At 35.8% G+C, this 18088-nt stretch overlaps 1 protein-coding gene across 2 annotated transcripts in view; it reads left to right on the top strand.

Moving 5' to 3' along the window:
* Positions 1–18088, top strand: part of CDH2 (cadherin 2, type 1, N-cadherin (neuronal)) — a 247101-nt gene that overhangs the window by 87854 nt on the left and 141159 nt on the right. The gene's annotated exons all lie outside the window — the stretch shown is intronic.

Raw genomic sequence — 18088 nt, 5'->3', positions numbered from 1 at the left:
GCTCCAGGTCAAGTATTTTTACCATGAAAAATATTATTCAATAAACATAAGGTAATACTTCTAGAAAAGCACAATATGAAGCTAGAAGGGAGTGCTTTTAAGTATACTTCATTATATGGTGAAAAAAATTACATATATATGTTTGTATCCATATGTATGTTTAGGTAGTCAAATGCTTTTTTTTGCCTATTAAAGTATGTTTAATTCTATTTGTGAATTAATCACAAGGATGAGGTTGATTATCTTGGATAAGGAGAATTTTACTTATTCTCATGACCAAATTTTAGGATTATTGCCCCTTAACAACACCTCCATAAGATAATGGACAAGAATAAAGAGTCTATGTAAAATAATTAGTTTGAATTCTTGGAGTGCCTCATGATTTCTTAAAAATATTTGAAGAAGGATGCAAATTAAATATTATCTGCTTATTATCCTTGATTTCGAGTTACCAACAGTTATAATCTCAATTTTCATGTAAGCAGATTTTATGATACAGAACAAATACCTGTGCACTTTCAATTTACTTTGATTTAGCTAATTTCTTCAGAAGCAAATGTTTTGGGGACCTTTTAATGAATATATATGGTAAATATTCATAGTCATAATATTTGTCAGAGAACCAACAGAAACTTTTGGTAACATCGTTCATAGTATTTGTTCATTACAAATCCGTTTTAGTAACCAAAATCAATAATACAACCAACTGGAATTAACACTGATTGTTTTCTTGGATAGGCAGACAGGAAAAAGTCACAGCCAGTTGGCATCAGGAAGTGCTGCAAGAGCTTAATGCCACTGGCCACAGCTGGTAGAGTTTGCCAGAAAAAGTGCCGCTCCAACTTCTCCTGGGCCCATGGCATTCATAGTGTGCAGACTAGACTGTTTTTGCATTATAGAGCTAAAAAAAACCTTTTTAACTGCATTTTAAAAATTCTGTTGACTTTATTTTGTATATATATAAGTATATGATAGCAAGTAAGAGTTTATCAGTTGGGAGATTAAGACCCTTATTTACATTATTTCATTTATTTCTTCACTGGCTGTTCACTCAGTACTTGCCTACTGTGAGTACCTATTATTAACTAGTGAAACCAGGGTGCTTTTTTATTTTATAGGCAAATGATATGTTTTGATGATGATAATCAACTCTGATATGGGTAAGAAGTATTTCACCTGACTTCAAATTTACACCTTAACTTTTTTTTATAATCTCAAAACCACTTTTCAGTTGCAGTGTTAGAGATTCTTAGATATTTAGCATTGCTCACTAGATATTACAGCCTATTTTTATACTTTATGTTTCCTTCCAATTGCCATTTCAGTGTCTCAGATAAGTAGTTTGGGGCTGCTCCCCCCTCCCCTTGCCACCTCTCCCACAAATAAGCCAAGTAAATAAGCCTCTCAATGACAATAATTCGCTCCAAACCACAAGATAAGTTTTAGAATTTCCTATATTTAATTTACATTAAGTGCCTAAACTCTTGGCTTAAAAAGGCAAGGGAATAATTTGCATAATCATTACAAAATAAATAATCTGCTCTGCAACTGCTCTTTCCCAGGGTACCAACTACTATCACTCACGGTTGGATATTCAGTGTAGAAATGGGACTCTTGTCCTGCACATGGTCCACAGCCTTGACTGCAGGGATGGATATATAGAACACAAGGATACATAGAAAGCAAGGGTATTATTGGTCTGTGGTTCTGCCTTCTGCGCTTCCAGTTAAAAAAACACCAAAACATTTCAAGCAGTGATTGTGCAAAGATGGATCAAAATACCCTGACTGTGCTTGAAATTTTCATTTCTTAATTCTTTAGACATTTTGTAGTCAATCAATTCCAAACACTTGGGATTTCGTTCCTCCATTTAATAAAATGAAAAAAATGTATAAGATGTTTTTTTTCCTGCTAAAATTAACTCATGATTTCCTGGTTTGTGGAAACCAAGACAGGGAAGAACCACTTGCTTTTGCTGTCTCTTTGAAATGGAAAACTGGGACAGAGGCAATTTTCAGAGTAGACAAGGTTTCCATTCCATGATAAAGGTGAGTTGGTGTGACTTGTGAGCACTTTTTTTATAGATGGCTGTGGGAAATAGGGACGTGCTTTAACTTCTCACCACGCACATCCATCATTGCTTTTCGCTTGAGCAATGTGAGAAATAGGAAGAGATGTAGGGGGAAATGGAGACGGCAGAGAAAAACTGAAACAGGTGCACAAGTGGCTAATTTTGGCTTCGATAGGATATTCATTATGACCAAAGTAGGGCGTCTTTGTAAGGTGAGGTATTTTTTTTTCTTTCTTACATTTGGAATCCTTCTTAAGCAATCAAGGAAATAATTAGAAACCCTTTCATGCTTTGGGCAGATTTTTATAATCTATTGTGTGCCTCAAGCTATGCAATTTAGTTTCCTGGATTCCAGAAAAGTTTATTCTTGTACTTCAATCAATTCTTTCTCTTTTTGAAGCTCTGAATCCCCAAGAACTGCTATTTCAGGCAAACATAGCATTTACTCAAATTAAGTTGCACATGGGTATTAAATAAGCATGGTGAGATTAAATTCCCGAATGTGTTATGGTGTATTTGTTTATAAATCACAGGTGTAGTTACATTCAAGTTCCCCAGATGGCTTTGGAGAACTATAAGTTAATAGGGTGCTGTTAAAGAAATGCATACAGGTGCAGATGACTTTGAAAGGCAAAAAAATTCACCATGACCTTCATTACAGTAGATGAAATTTAACTTATGTTTTGTCAGGAGAGTCACATGAGACATAGAGGTCACATGACTGCTACTGCTAGCGCGATAGTGTTTATGTCTATAGTTAAAAACTGTGGAACATGAGAAGCTCTGAAATACCTTTGAACAAAAGTTTGGATATGTAAAATACTAAGTGGGAAGCAAACTAATAAGGTATTCTAGGTACAGTGTAACTGGAAAGTTATTTAAACCATTAACAGTAACTCTAGTCATTAGCAATAGCTGTGTTAGAGGTAAAATTTTGTATTTCATGTTTCCAAATCATGTTTATTAGATGGTCAGTTCTCCACTGGGGTTTTCTAGACAATGTGTGTTGAGAGCAGATAGGAAGTGTCACAAGTGATATACTGGTTATTGTTAACAAGTTTTGTTAACATTTCACTTTTCAAAAGTGAATTCTTTCAATTCTGAGTCTAGTTAACCCCTTTGTGATAGTCTCACTGCATTCAGAGGTTCTTGCTCAGTGAGATGGAAAGGTATCATTTCAACTAGTGAGTTGGGCCCTGTTATACATTGCAGTGATGCAGCGTAGTGAGCTGTATTTTCAGATTTATGGTTATAACTGAAGAGTCTAATAATTGTATTTATTTAAGTTCCAACAAAGTTCTTAGGTTTTATTAGAAATTTCTTGAAACTTTGGAGATGAGATGTGTATGTGAGTGACATTGAATTGTCAAATGTTTGAAAAATCTGCCAAGTTAGACTAACGACCACAGGTTAAGTTGTGCTATAAACCAGGTTTGGAGAAACCCAGGACTCTTCTGACTTGCTCATGGACATCCTGGTAGACTATCATGGTGTGTTAGTCAGGGTTCCCTGGAGAAATCCACGGGAGATTTATTATAAGGAATTGGCTTATGGTTTTACGGAGTCTGACAAGTCCGAAGATCTGCAAGATGAGCCAGCAAACTAGAGACCCAAGAGAGCTGATGGTGTAGTTCCAGTCTGAAGGGTGGCAGGCTTGAGCCCTGGGAAGAGCCACTGTTTCACTTCAAGTCTGAAGGCAGGAAAAAAAAAAAAAAAACTGGTGTCCCAGCTCAAAGGCAGTAAAGCAGGAGGAATGCTCTCTCTCTCTCTTTTTTTTTAAATTTCATAATACAGGGGTACAAATGTTTTGGTTACATGGATTACTTTTGTACTGCTTGAGACAAAGTTATAAGTGAGCCCATCACCCAGATAGTGTGCATTGTACCTGTTAGGTATGATTTCACCCATTCCCTCCTCCCCACTTCCACCTGCTTGACTTCCCTTGAGTTTTACTTCCATCTGTGCACATGAGGGCTATTCGGTTAGTTCCAATTTAATAGTGAGTACACGTAGTGTTTATTTTTCCATCTTTGCAATACTTCACTTAGGAGAATGGTCTCCAGTTCCATCCAGATTGCTACAAAAGGTATTAATTCATTATTTTATGGCTGAGTAGTATGCTACGGTATACATATACCACATTTTATTAATCCATTCACTAGTTGATGGGCACTTGGGCTGATTCCACATCTTTGCAACTGTGAACTGTGCTGCAGTAAACATTGGAGTGCAAGCGTCCTTTTGATAAAATGATTTTTTTTCCTTTGGGTAAATTACTCAACTGTGGGATTGCTGGTTCAAATCTTAGGTCTCTCTTATGCACAGGAGGGTTGGCCTTTTTGTTCTTTTTAGGCCTTCACCTGATTGTGAAGCTCACCCACATTACTGAAAGCAATGTTTTATTTAGTCTACTGATTTAAATGTTAGTTTCATCCCAACATACCCTCATAGAAATGCCCAGAATAAAGTTTGGCCAAATATCCAGGCACCCCATGGCCCAGTCAAGTTGACACATAAAATTAACCATCATATGTGGTGTTTGTTCAGTGCCCAGGACAGTACTTTCCAAACATCAGTGTTCAATAAATGTTAGATGGATGGATGAGTGGGTAAATGGATAAATGGAAATAAATGAATGTTCATTACAGAAGTTAAAGAATCTTAAGTTTCCATACTGTAGATCAAGAAATACTTCTGTTTTTGCTGGTTAAAAATCCATAATTTCACAGATTTTTTTTTGTAATATGGTATTATTTGATCTTTGTATTAATGTTTGGACAAAACTTCAGGTTATACTCACCTTTGAAAGTACGTAAACATATTCAAGAGAGATCAAAGTTTTTTTTTTTCTCTGAAATTGCACATCTTTTTACTTGCTATTTGCTTTCTTTAATATCATACTGTCTCTCAATTTTTCTTATACTTCCATGGCCTTGTTTTCTTATCTAGGTGTATTTAATATTTATATTTAATTTTATCTTTATTTATATTTAATGTTTATCTTCTCTTCTCCCTAACTCATTTTACTTTGGTTGGTTTTGCCCTTATTAAACTTCTTTCTAGTGGTTTCCTGCCCATGGCCTTTATTTTTACCATGTGGATAATAACTTTTTACATTTTAATTGATATAAAAATATTCATGAAATCCTGCTACTGGTAACCATATTAGTGTGACTACAAACACAAAAAATAAGGTACAGTATTAGTGTTTTGAAAATGAAATATATAAGCTATAAATAACTTTGAGTTTATTTTCTCTTGATATTAATATGAATCATTTTCGCCATAGAAATGCAAAGTCCTCTTGACCTCAATTCTTTTTAGTCCCTACAAAATAGATTCTTCCAAAATTTAGGGGACATGGTTAATGTCAAATAACTCTCAATATCACAAAGTATTTAACAATGTAAGATAGTTCTTAAAATATGATGGAAGTATCATATTTTAAAAAGATTTTATTACTAATAGTTTTCTTCCCATAATCAAAAAATTAATACATATTTGCTGTAGAAAATTAGAATAATCATGTATGTTATTTTTATAAGTAATGAAAGAATGATAAATTTACCGTGAAATGGCAGATGAACAAAAAGAAGAAAATAAATATCACTAGTGTTAAAATATGCCCCAATAAACAGAGGAAATGGGACCCTGTGGCTAAAATAAGACAAACCAAAAAACCAAATCTCATGGCTTAACAGGATGAGAAATTGGTCACGTATCCCTTATTAATTGCCATAAGTTTTCTTTCCTGTAATTAAGTAAAAACCAGCTCCTGAAAAGCATTACTGAAACAACTACAGCTGGAAGATTTCCCAGCCGACCCTGATGAACCGCCCGACGCCAGCTGACAACCCCCTTCCTCTGCCTTGCGGTACCCTGCCATGACTCCACTTGGACAGGGGACCAGCCTTATAAACATTCCTTACTGATAAATAACCACAGACCGGAAGCCAGTTTCAGCTGGCTTACAGAAACTATGCACCAATTGTCTTTGTGCCCCATAGTTCACCTTTTGATGTAAAGAGCCGAATTCCACCTCATTTTAATGCTAAAACCGCTCCCCAAAGTGAACATGAGACATGTGTTACATGCATGTTTACCCATTCATTGTGCAAGCACCTGACTTCTCATGAATATTCATAGAATTTCCCCAACCCTATTCAATATGTCTGTAAGATTAACTCTGAAACACATACATACCAGCTCCCGCTTCCCTTCAGCACGTGCACTTTCAGTATCCCTGAACCACGTTCCTCAGTCTGAGGATTGTTTCTCTCTCGGAAGATAAAGTCTTTCCTTCCTCCATAGATCTCATAGTATTTTTTTATGCCTGTAGAACTACTTAACTACTCCCTGGAGAGCCTCCCGCTCCTAGATTACTTACATCCGTCCTTTTCTTCCCTGTGTTCATGTATATGTATAGTCAGTTCTTCTTCTTTGTGGTTCTGTATGTGAAAATTCACCTACTCCGTGAGATTTATGCATAACCCCAAATCAATACTCATGGTGCTTTCTTGGTCATTTGTGAACACATGCAGAGTGGCAGAAAATTTGAGTCGCCCAGCACACACTTCCCAGCTGAGATTGGCCAAGGCAACACTCTGCCTTCTTATTTCAGCTTTCATACTGTAAACAGTCTCCTTTTGGGAGCCTATTTAGGGTCACATTTTCTCATTTTGTGCTTTTTGTTGGTGATTTCACTGTTTAAAATGGCCCCAGGTATAGGACTGAAGTGTTCCTAAGCATAAAAAGGCTCCTTTATGGAGAAAGTATGTGTGGTAGGTAAATTTTGTTGAGGCAGAAATTATATTAATGGTTCTATTGGCCTTGTGTTCAGTGTTAGTGAATCAACAGCATATGTTCATAAGGTGTTTTTAAACAGAAATGCACGTAAAACAATGTGTTGATCAAAGTTGACAAAAACATTATGTCCACAGGCTCACAGGAACCTAACCCTGTATTTCCTCTAGGAGCAGTGGTTCAGTGTTTGTAAATTTAAGGTTCTCAGCAACTATACAGATCATAACCTACTGCAAATAAGAAGAATTAATTTATTTTTTTTCTTTTTGTAAAAATTGAGTCCCACATTTACACATTTTTTCTTAATGGTATATTTTGAATATTTTCCTATGCTATTAAATCTTCTTCAATATCATTTCAATATCTTTGTAGCAATCCAGCATACAGATGTGCTATTAGTTTATTTGCTAAAAGTCATTTTATAGATTGTTTAACCCCCCTCCCCAACTTTCACTGTTATGTGCAGTTCTGGAATAAACATCCTTGTAGCTTACCCATCTATGATTATTTTCTTAGGACAAATATTCTGCAAATAAAATTTTTTGAGACACAGGCTATGCAAAGAGGAGCTTTTGCTCTTTGCAAGATTCCTGTGTGATCTTTCAGATATGCTCAATTTTCTGAATAAAAGGAAGCGAACCCAAAGCTATTTTTATCAAAATTTGCAAATACATGAATATAAAAAAATTACGAGTTATTTTTATCTCAGATTTCAATGGGAATTTATATGAGTAGTAAATTTGTTCTGATGTATTTAAGTGGCAGTGCGCAGTACAGTTGTCTCTCAGTGTTCTTGGGGGATCGGTTCCAGGACCCCCAGAGACAACAAAATCTACAGATTATCAAGTTCTTTACATATACATATCTTCCCACATACTTTAATCATCTCTAGATTACTTGTACTACCTAATACAGTGTAATACTATGTAAATAGTTGTTATAGTCCATTTATTTATTAATATTTTCGATCAGCATTTGGTTGACTATGTGGATGCAGAACCCATGGATACTGAGGGCCAACTAACTGTATTTTAGGTATAGAGCGAATTGCAGATTAGATATGAATACACTTGGAGGAACTGTTAGGGGTTTTAATCCAATCCCCTTTTTTTATTGATAAAGTTGAAGACTGGTTTGACTATTTTGTTGTGAATTCAACTTCTTATAAAGAATGAAATTCCATAGCTTCAGTTTTATTGGAATATTACAGCCATAGGTGTGTAGGGACACTCCAGACTGCCTATCTCCATCACCAGCCCCTCTTTGGTTTCTTTTCTGTAGCTTTGTTTCAGATATCTAAATTCAAGGAACACAAATACATATCTCTTCTTTGTAGACACAGATGCAAAAGTGAAGGAGCCTTACCTCTCCCTGCCATCCAGGAAGTCAGAGCAGGTCCACCCTCTGCTACAAGGGAGATCCTGATTAATGCCTCTGGGGCACTCTAAGAGTACTTTGGAAATAAGAGGTTGCAGAAAATATTACATTCTGGTGTGAGAATCGTGTGGCTAAATGAGGTGGCATGTGTGCTAGACATTGAAAGATTACCATAAGAAAAATTATCTACTGCTATAAATTTGCATAATTCCACTACATTGGCAGATTTTTAATTTTGTACATGATCTTTCTCAAATAAGGAGTGTGCCTAGTTTGTCATTATTTTAAGCATTGCTGCTACAGGATAGCAAATGCTGATTTATGCTATATAAGTCTCATTCACAAAATACATGTGGTAATCATATTTTTCACATATCCTCATAACAGATTTTTGGTTTGTTTCTGCAGTGCCTTTGTGATTATAAATTATTGAGTGCATAATATTAGATTGTGTGAATACCTTTTAATTTGTTAGCATGATCATTTTGGATTTTGCTCCATTTTTTGATTTTTATAGATAATGCCAAAATAACTTAATGCGAATATACTTTTTATAATTTCTTATGGGGTATTTTTGAAGAATATGTTCCTAAGAGTGGAATTAAATAAAACTACTTTATTGCTTTTGTTGTGTATTTTCATGTTGTTTTCCAAAAGCATGTTGCTAATTAATAGTATGCCCTGCCATAGTTACTCACCATTGTGTATTAAGTGTGTTATTTAAAAAAAAATCCTGCTTTCTTAACAGCCATAAAATGCAATCTCAAGGTTGCTTTAATTGATAGATCTTTGATTACTAGCAAGGAGATCATTCTGTTTCTAATATTATTTACTACTGGAATTTTGACTTGTGCAAAATTGTTCATCATTTTTGCTCAAATATTTGCCTGGTAGGCCTTTTCTTTGCTACACTTAAGATCATTCCATTCTTTCTGGAATCATTCCAAGTTAAATATGTTTTTATGAGTGTAAAATTTAAAGTCTATTATGTGCACCTTTACATGCCCAGTGGTATAGCGGGAGCAGCACCTCATACTGTTGAGTTCTCACTTGGCTCCATACACTTTAAGGAGTAAAAACAGGTCTGCATCACCCTCACAACGACCTTCCTAAAGGAAGCAGGGCTAGTTAGCAATAAAACTGCATACTTCCCAAATAGTTTGTTTTCTGACATTGTAATGTACCCAGCAATTCACACTAATAACCTTTTATGCCACTGCCGGTTCCTTCATGACTCCTCTGTGTTGTTATTGTACCTGTACATACTCTCCACGTGGAACTTAGTCACAGTACTTAATTAATTCTGTAATTAATTAAGTAATTAATTCTTTTTTACCTGCCTATGTCCCCTGTTCTGCATGCTTCCAGAGGAATGGAAACCTGTAGTCAGATCCTGTTTTTTGGTTTAAATTCCATATGCCTGACTCACATCAGTGCAGTCACTCCCTAATTTGTTTCTTCATTTAGCAGGCATTTATTAGATGTCTCAGTATGCTCCTAAGCTTTATTGGATATGGAGTATAGAAAGATGAAAAAGACCTGGTCCCTGAAGTCTGGCCAGATCTGTTTTTAAGGGAGGAAAAACTTGGGTTCTTAGATAATTGACAGAGTGTAAAATTTAAGCACTAAAATGTATGAATCAAGACACCTTATTAAAGCAGCATTGATCTGAAGTTATTGGAAAAAAATAGATTATAACATGTTATAAATTCTTTAACATGTATTTTCCCAAACTTCGTAGGTTTTTTTTTTTTTTTTTTTTTAGTTAAGTTGGCCTGGCCAACTGAATCCTTGCCCTCATTCACTACAAACATTAAGCCATAGAAATGTAATATTTAAAGTAGGTAGGAGCCATAGTAATCATGTCTTTTAACTCCTTTTTACAGTGGAGGAAACTGAACTCCAAAGCAGTTTTAACTTTCCCCAAACTAGCTGTTTTTTTCAAAAATAGATTATTTTAACTCTGTAGAAGAGTATATGTTATCATAAATACAACGAAGAACTTTACATGTATCTTTGCAGATTTGAGACACATAGAGTTTTTAATCAACTCCAAGAAAAATTTAGATTCACTCATACGAATCTGTCTGGAAAGTATCCAGCCATTGTCAATATAAGGAGAACATACTACATGGCTCCAGCCTCGTATGTGGGCTCTGGGATGTGTCCCCTTGACTCTGAGGGCTGGTTCTGTTCATGCACCGTCCCATTTCCCTTCATTCCTTGTAGACCTCCAAAAAATGCCTCAGGGAGCTGAGATCTGTGATGTTTCTTATATTTGTATGCTCTTCACTTTTAAAAAAGTGAGAGTGAAATTTACTTTTGAGGTTTAGTTATAGTTGTCTTTGTGACAAAGGTACGTGTAAATTACTACTAGGTTTTGAGTTTTAGTTTTTCGAGTATAATATGTAATATGTAAAAGAATGAAATAGAATATGTCAAAGAAAATTTATTAATTTTTTAATGGGCTGGCAGAAATAGTGCTTTTCACAATGTTTTATCTGAACCTTGTAGCTAAGTTTTTTATTGTTTTTTCAAACAATACAATGTTTTCTTTTCTTTTCCTTTTTCTCTTTTTTTTATTTTGCTTAGACTTTAAAAGATAAAGACATATCTATCTTAATCAAAGCTTACATAGCAGTCTCCATATGGGAGTAAAATAGTGTAAAGGGAAAAAAAAAAAAAAAAAACCTTTGAAAATCCATATTCTTGATTCACTGAATTTTGAAAACTTAGGACTCCAGCCTTATTCCTTTATTACGTGGGAACAGTCTTTCAGTTGAGATGAGGGCTCAGGAACAACAGATGCCACTCAGCACCTTCTAACTTAGGCTTTGTCTGTTTTTGACCCGAGTCAGAAGTTTTAATTTATTGTACTTTTGGGGGATATTTCGCCTCCCTGATATGCCAGATTTTGTGTGCATACATATACATATATACATGCTCACACACACCACACACACACATAGACACACACATACATTTTTTTTTCCTAGAGATGGGGTTCATACCATCATCAATTGTATTCTTAAAGGTGTTTTTGAACCAAAAGATGAGGAGTACCATTGTTTCAAACTCTTATTATGCAGTACTTGCTAGATTGTGATAATTAATGAAATGGCCAACAACTCTATTGTCTCTATCTTTTTTAACAAGTCCTTTAGAGGGACATACGAAGTTCGGTGTTACCTACATTTGCGATTTGCTCACAATATGAGAAATATTCAAATTCATTGATTATCTTTGGAAAGAGCACATAACTTACATGTTGGGGGTTGCTTAGGTTTGAGTATGGCCTGATTGCACTTGGTTGTCAAGAAAGTAATTTCTTCTTAATGGACCTTATCCTTCACTGTTAAAAATGAGAGGACAGATGTGAAGATTGCTCTGTAAGTACTGCACACTAACCGATTGTACCACTGGAGCTCCGAGATGTGAAGATTTCCGTAATTCTCTTGTTGTTCTGTAGTTTAATTTATTCTATGGAAGAAAAATAAAATTAGAAATAAATACTAGAAATGTGATTCGCTACCACCTCTGAACTAGGGACTTTTTCTTCTTTGAAGATTTACAAAATAATATTATATAAAGTAATATTATATCTTAAGATTGTCAACTGCTTAGATTTTATGGGGCTTTTTACAATTTTAGATTTTTTTCATGCTTTTGTTTTTTGTTTTTTCTCTTCTGATCAATATTTAATCCTATTCCTTAAAATAGGGTGGCAGAAGGAATTTTGATAATTGGATTGAACAGTTTATTTCCATTGGTCTTCTGAAGGGTGACAACCAAAATTTATGTGTACTGCTATTCCTCTGACTTATTTTTGTTTCATTTTCTAAATAAGGATTTCAGATTTATACATGAAAGTAACCATTTCTTCCATAAAGACTAAGATGAGACCACCGCTAGCACTAACTCTTGTTGCTTTGGAATCGTGATCGGTAATTTCTCTGACTTTCCCAGTCTTCCTTTCTTAACCTTAAAGAAGCAAGACCGTCATTAAATGTTGGGCTGAGAAAATTAGACATTGGAGAGCCACTCAGAAATGAAGAGTTAATATTTGGTTAGTGGGGATGTTAAGGGTTGTTGACTGTATGCCCATAAAATTCATATGTTGAGATCGTAACCTCCCCAGTACCTCAGAATGTGATTGTATTGGGAGATGGGTCTTTACAGAATTAATGCCGTTAAAGTGAGGCTATCTCACGTGCTCTCATCCAGGATGACGGGTGTTATAGGAAGAGAGATTGATACACAAACGTACGCAAAGAAAGACACCATGAAGAGACGGAGAGAAGGCCATCTACAAGCTAAGGAGAAAGACCTCAGAAGAAACCAACTCTTAACACTTTAATCTCAGACTTCCGGCCTCTAGAATTGTGAGAATTTTTATTGTTTAAGCCACCCAGTCTGTGGTACTTTGTTGTGGCGGCCCCAGCAAACTAACATGGGGCTTGTTTAAACAGTGATGAAAATAGCTTGGTTAATCAACTGAAAAGACAAATTTATCATTTTTCTTTGGAAACAGAGTTGATACTGACGTTGCTTCCACATAGCCCCTGCCCTAAAACTATTGGTATTTTAATTAATTTTCCAGAGGTGGCTCCTTGAAATAGCAAATCAGTTAAGTTGTCTTTAAAGTATCTTTTTCTGTGATACTTCAGGAAACTCATACTCCAAAAAATAATTTGAGTTAATTATTTAGGGTTAATTGCTTCATTCCCACCAAAATATTGTTTTTATCTTCTTTGATGGTAAGAGAAATGAATGACATTGAGGTTTTTTTTTCACCACTTTGTAAAAACATATGGAAAGAATTGCGAAATACTAATATTTACCAGACAGACTGAAGGACAAAGTCTACTAGCTAACTGAAGGAAATTAAACCCAGTTAGTTACAGAGTAGGTGAAAAGTATTTAAGTGTCAGGGGATGTTTTTCCTTTTCTTCCCATTTCTAAAAGTAATTTAAGAACAGAGTGGGGAAATGTGGGAAAGAGGAGAAAGTACAGTTTTATCACCTCTGATCTCAATTTGGCTTATGATCCTCAGTGTGAATTTCTAGCAGAAAAACAAAAACAATAAAACTCTTTGCAATCGTATAGGTATTTCAGAAACCATTACTCTAAGTTTGTTTTCTCCTTTTGGCTTCACAGCAGAGTGTACCTAGATCCTTTCATTTTTACAACTTTGTCCTGGAAAATATGAGTAAGTCAGCCTAAGCAATTAAATGCAAAATCAATGTAAACTGCCCAAAGGACTAACACACTGGTATTAGCTTGTAGAGACAAATGCTTTTTCAGTCCTCTTGTGATTCAACCGCTATTGGATATAGCAATTTAAGGCTTAATCTCTATTATCTCAATGTTTTAGTTGTAGGCAGAGTGAAAAGAAATAAAATATTTTTTTTTTTCTTCCCCAAACCAGAAAGATACATGTTACATTAGAAATATTATACTGGCTTCTGGGTGTTTTTAGGCCATGATGGATACAACATTTGCCAGTACAATAAAAGAAAATTTGTCTTTTGCCCTGAAGTTATATTTTAGCTTTCATTAAGTTCTTATCTACTATAAGGTTAGAAGGGGAAGAACATTTATAGCATTACCAAAAGTTTGCTAGAATATACTAGACAATCCTCTAATAAATGCACACAGAGATTACTTTGAAATTTTGTAACTGAGGAAGAATTGTCCTCTGTGGGAGGAAGGTTGTGATTAGCACCTGAGCAGGGGTTTGTAGACACTACTACCTGGGTGGAAGCTATAACCGTCCAGGTTCTCACTAGCCATTGGTATGACCTTGGGAAGATGGCACAGTCATTTCTGGCCTTTCAGTTGTGCTTCAACAGTGACACGAAGGAGATGGATGAGATGTTTGCCATTCTTGCTTTTAAGGGACCTCAGAGTTATTGCCCAATACGCAAATCCATGTCAACCAATACCACACATTTGGCACTGTTCTTCAAATTCATTTAGATGTTATTGAGGTTAATGTAATGCACATGTATTTAAAGCACACTGAATTCAAAGTAGTTCTTTCATTATGCATTGTCTTAGTCAACAGATGCTAAAAAGAACAATTACTAATATGTGGGGGGTCCACATAGTTCCGTGTTTTTGTGTAGTTCTGTTTTGTTTATAAAGTAAAGACTGGTACTTGTACTCAAAAAGTTAAGGACTAGCCAGACTGATTGATCTCCAAGGCCCTTATAGCTATGGTATCCAATAATTTTTTTGAAGCAGGCTAACATATTTTCTCATCACTGAAACCTCAACGATTTTGTAGGAGGAAGGAATCAAACAGTTTAAGACAGCACCATTCACAGTGGATATTGAAGATTGTGTCTGCTAAACATGGATCTGAAGCGTGGAGAGCTCCATCAGGAGGGGAATCAGGCTCTGTCCTGTTTCCTGCTGTATTCTTGGCACCTTTCACATACCTGCATGTAATGGGTGCCCACTAAATATTTGTTGCCGAATGTATCTCTTGGAATAAGACCTGGTAAGAGTACTTACCATGAATTCCGCTAATCTTACTTCCTCTAAACTTGCTTTAAGAAAACTATTTCTAGATTTGACCAGTTAGGAAATGGATAAATTAGATACAACCATTTGTTTTAGAAAAGATTATTGGACTTGAAAAAATTGCTTTAAATTACTTTGATAATTCAAGGCCATTTAAAGTGTGACTATTTACAGACCATCAACTTATATGCAACTTTTTGGCTATAAAAAAGAGAGAGAGATTATGACATCTCGGCTCCTTTACATATAGAAAGGCATAATAACCATTTAAAAATGTCCTTATGTCTAGGAAATGTTACTATTAAGATTATAATGTGAAGATTATATAATTATAAAGTGAAGAAATGTATGCGACTGGTTTTCCCTTTCTAAGTCGTGACTGAATGTTACTGTCTGATTTTTCTGTGGTAGTTATTATCTGGAATGCTTTTCATTGTGTTTCTGACTCTTTTTATTTGAGGTCCTAAAATCTTTTTTCCAGAAAATTATCAGTTGATGGTGTCCTAATCTGGTTTAAAGTAAAAGAAATTGGTTTGGAATTTAGGGTTTTATGAAATGTCTATATATCTGTTCTTTATTATAAAGCAGTCTTCCGAAGCATAGATGGCACTGAATGGTAAGTGAAGGGTACATGCTCCCGACCTGCTTTCAGTCTCTGTTGCTCCTCTCCTCTCTATTCTACAAATACTCCATTATGAGAACAAACAAATGCATAAAACTAAGTCACGCGTGCTTCGGTTTTTATTTGTTTACAAAGCTCTTTAAGGAGGGCTATTTTGTAAATTATACTTAAGTATAATAATCTAGGCATTAATTGTATGAATTTTTTAAATCAGATTTGATTTCCCTTTGAATCTGCACCGTGGTCTTTACCTGACACCTAGCATAGAATTCGTGTTTTCTCTTGTGATACGCAATATCTGCTTTTACTCACGGCGCACTTAAGCTGTTTTGTATGGTGACTATCTTGTGCTATGTACAGGAGGCCCCCAGTTTAGAAACACTTGACTTCCTCAGAAGGCTGCTGTCATGGAAAGTCCCTGGCCCCTGTAGGAACCCTTCCACACCCCTGCAGGAGCTGTTGGCGCTACAGATCCTTCCTCCTCTATCCACCTGCTTTGAGAGATCCCCAGCTTCTCAGACCCTTCTAGGACAGACCTACACCCCAGGGCATTTCCTCCCCTTCACTCTCAGAGGCTGCATGCCTTCAAGTATATGAGGATGGAAGGCAGGATTGTGAGGTTCTTGCGCTGTTAATTCATTCTGCTCTAGTTTAGGGTATCTGAGTTAACTCGGAGATGTCCAAATGATTTTCGATTTAGTCTGAATGAAAAGAATTGTGGTTCCAGTGTCAGATTTATAAATTAACTTTGAAACCCATTTGCATGTTCAGGGATTCTTATGTATGTTTTACTTCTCACATTAGCTTTTGAGTCTCAAGAGGTAAGCACAGTTTCTTCACAGTGCCTAAAGTGATTTTTGTTTTTATGTTCAAAACTATAGTTGTTTTTTGAGTATCGATATATTCCTTCTCCCCTCAAAAAAAGAAAAAGAGAAAAAGAAATTATACTTTAATCTGATGTGAAACAGTCTCCTTTCTCTTTAACCTATTTTTGTCAATTTAATGTTATAAATTAGTTGCTTCTCACTCATTAAGCCTTATTAATCAAGGTGGTATTTAATTTTCTCTGACTTACTGTCTGGTTTGATATTCTCACCAAGCAGCCTAGTTACTGAAGGGTCATCTTTTCATTTTGACAAATCAGATGTATCTATTGAGGAACTTGTCTTCATAAATTTTACATTCTACCTTCTCTGAGGGGGAAAATAAAAGATGAGGAGACAAAAAACAACAAGAATCTGAGTATCCATAGCCCGGTTTGCCTGTCTTCTGCATAAGACAGCTATAATTTCCCCATCCCAGGGCTCCTCTGATGAAAGTTTGGTCAGCCTTGTTTTTTGTTTTGTTTTCTTCTGGGTTTTTCTTTCTGTTTTTGTTTTCGAGTGGCTGAGCCTGTGAAGTTGGAGTGGAGGTGAAGATGTATTTCAGCAGAACATTGTGACAGTTAAGTGGTCTTGGCACAATTTTTTTAATATAACAGTGTTCTATCAAAGGAATACATTTTGGGATTTTGAGGCTTTTGAGGTGTAGAGAGAAGGATTGTTTTTTTTTTCTTCTTCTTAACCCAATGTAATAAAAAGCTTGGATGAAGACAATCCCAGGAGTAAAAAACCCAGTGTTTCTAACTGGTGTCATTGTGGGATGGCGTGATGCCAGCGGATTTCAGACTCTGCAGTTTGTTTGTGTTGGCATGCTTGCATGTATGGAGGGCATATTAAAATACCCTGGCATGTGAGAGCGCGAGAAGATGCTTTGAGTACTTTCTCCCTGTTCCTGTTCCTGTTAGAACATGTGCTTTTGCCTTCTGTAGGCAGGCTCCTTGTGTTTACATCATTACATCTTTGTCCCTCGTCAGGGCGTGAGGAGAACCGCATTTACGCTTTATCATGCCTCTCTCCACACAGATGCACAGCCCTTTGTGTGCTTTGCATCAAACTTGTCTTTCAAACTGTCTTTTGTATCTTTTGCAAGGAAATTGATCTCATAAAGAATGCTATCAAATTCATCAACTGGCAAAAGATACCATTTCAAAGTATAAGTAAGAGACATAAAAAGGGATGCAATCATAAGCTTGACTGTTTCAACAGAGCTGCTTAGCAGAAAATATTAAATCTGCCTGCCTGCCATTCAGTCATTCTGGGCATAACCAGCCAAAGAATTTCACAATGTGGATAACCTCCAGCCCTCTGACTGTATGCAAAGTAGGAGTCCTGAATGAGAGCATTGTGTTATAAAACCTTAAACTGGAGCGAGACTGAAAAGCCCAAATCTCACTGGTTATTTTGGACATTCAAATGCTGTCTAAGAGAAAAGAACTCATTATGACTCAGTTCCGTTAATTAGACGTAAATTACCATCTTTTGTCTGATACAAAAGAAGGTAAAGGGAACTCTGCAAGACCAGAGGATACAGAAATTCTAATGAGATGAGAGCATAGGCTGGAAACCAGTGAATACAAGAAGCCATTCAACTTGAGGCAAGCCCCCAGTGTGTCTTGTGTGTGAGCAAAAAGCAAAAACATATATTTGTAATTGTCCAGATTCATATACTATTTAGAACCATGGTCAATGTTCCCAAAGAGCTCATAGGGTCCTGATTTTGACAGGATGTCAGGCTGACCGACACAGGAAGAAGTATTCTCTTCTTTTCTATTCCTGATTACACTCTGAAGATTTTTGTTATGTACA

This window comes from Propithecus coquereli, unplaced genomic scaffold, assembly GCF_000956105.1.
Source record: "Propithecus coquereli isolate 6110/MARCELLA unplaced genomic scaffold, Pcoq_1.0 Scaffold17, whole genome shotgun sequence".
Taxonomy (NCBI): domain Eukaryota; kingdom Metazoa; phylum Chordata; class Mammalia; order Primates; family Indriidae; genus Propithecus; species Propithecus coquereli.
This window is presented reverse-complemented; position numbering and strand designations above follow the sequence as displayed.